Source organism: Palaemon carinicauda, chromosome 3, assembly GCF_036898095.1.
Source record: "Palaemon carinicauda isolate YSFRI2023 chromosome 3, ASM3689809v2, whole genome shotgun sequence".
In the NCBI taxonomy this organism is placed as follows: Eukaryota; Metazoa; Arthropoda; class Malacostraca; order Decapoda; family Palaemonidae; genus Palaemon; species Palaemon carinicauda.
This window is the reverse complement of record NC_090727.1, coordinates 94,199,398-94,201,131: the sequence shown is the minus strand read 5'-3', so window position 1 is coordinate 94,201,131 and position 1,734 is coordinate 94,199,398. Positions and strand designations below refer to the sequence as shown.

At 33.4% G+C, this 1,734-nt stretch overlaps 1 non-coding gene across 1 annotated transcript; it reads left to right on the top strand.

The window, feature by feature from the left end:
• The first annotated feature begins 206 nt into the window (after window positions 1–206).
• TRNAR-ACG (transfer RNA arginine (anticodon ACG)) lies at window positions 207–279 on the top strand. Its single transcript has one exon. It is a non-coding gene; the product is annotated as a tRNA-Arg (tRNA).
• Window positions 280–1,734: the final 1,455 nt, after the last annotated feature.

Below are 1,734 nucleotides of genomic sequence, written 5' to 3'. Positions count from 1 at the left end.
ACCAGGTCCTACACTGCTCGTGTGCATGTTAAAAAAAATCTTTGCTTAAAATATCCCTATAAATGAAATTAAAAATTTTATTTCTTAATTAGTTGGAAAATATCAATATCATTTATGTGAAGAAAATTTATGTAGTATTGATAAAAAAATAAGTTAGTTTGAGGAATGAATAATTAGTGCCTTGAAACCTTTTTTTCCGTTAGAACGGCCTTGTGGCGCAACGGATAACGCGTCTGACTACGGATCAGAAGATTCCAGGTTCGAATCCTGGCAAGGTCGAGGACTGAATTTTGTACCATTAGCTCTTTGAAATCATGTGAGGGCGATAAGGAGATATGTTGTTATTTGTATTAATATTGTTGTTATTTGTAGGTGGGGAGATCGTCTCGGGTTCCTCATTCCGTTTGTGACAGTCTCGTATTTCACTTCCTTATTTATTTGTTTATTTATTTCTTGTTATTAAATTGGTGTTTTGGTTTTGCTTATTGTTCTTTTATTATTTTATGAATTTGGATTTATTCTTTGTAACTTTTTCCTATATATTTATTCTACTTCCGGATATCTTCAGTGGATTCTTTATTTATTTCCACAAATAAAATATACAATTTTTAATTCTAAATATCTATCTATCTATCTATCTATCTATCTATATATATATATATATATATATGTGTGTGTGTGTGTGTGTATACATATATGTATATATATACATACATATATATATATACACATATATGTGTGTATATATATAATTATATATATATATATATATATGTGTGTGTGTGTGTGTGTGTGTGTGAGAGAGAGAGAGAGAGAGAGAGAGAGAGAGAGAGAGAGAGAGTTGACTATACATACTGTCTCAGTCTTGTGTTGTTTGTTCATATTGACCAAAAGGGGTTTTATTCTTGGCATATGAATATCAAATTAAATATTAAGAGAAGAAAAGCCTCAATATAATTTAAGATTTTAAATTTCCACATTAATTTAAAACTTTAAATTTTCACTTTTCAATCCAAGCAGTATGATTACCACATTAGCCTAGTGCAATCTGAATGATGCTTAATAGTATATTACATTTGTATGTAGTTAATAGTACAAACCTCGCTTTAATATTGATATTGTCAGGAAATTGATGCTTTGCTAACGTTATAGAGACAAATCATTAGGACTCGAGCTTCTGCCTTCCTCTTGGAATCCTAATGTCCAGGAATTATTCTGATGAAAGGAATCGGTATCGGAGACGTGACCGAGAATAATGAAGGTCTGTTTCTGATGTGTCCTCGGGATATCGTTTGTACTTTGATGAGGAATTGTCACAACGCTTATAGTTATTCAGCCATTCCTTCGGTGTTCTTATATGTGTAGAACTAGTGTATGCGACCCGTCAAAAAGGATGGCTAAATGTTTAGATAGATATGCACACATACGCACCCTCCTCTCACCGAGGTATGATTAGCCTACTCTCTCTCCCCCCTACCAGCGGGACGGTGAGAGACAGAGTAGTTATACGACTGGCAATGCCGCTGAGTGTTTCCATACACACACACACACACACACACACACATATATATATATATATATATATATGTATGCATGTATGTGTGTGTGTGTGTGTGTAGCCAGACACTTGCTGCCTGTTCTATAAGGCAGATTCTGTTGGCTATTCAGACATTAGTTTACATGGTTAGTGTTTGTGCGTATGTTTACTTGCTTTACGTTATTATATCTTTTTTC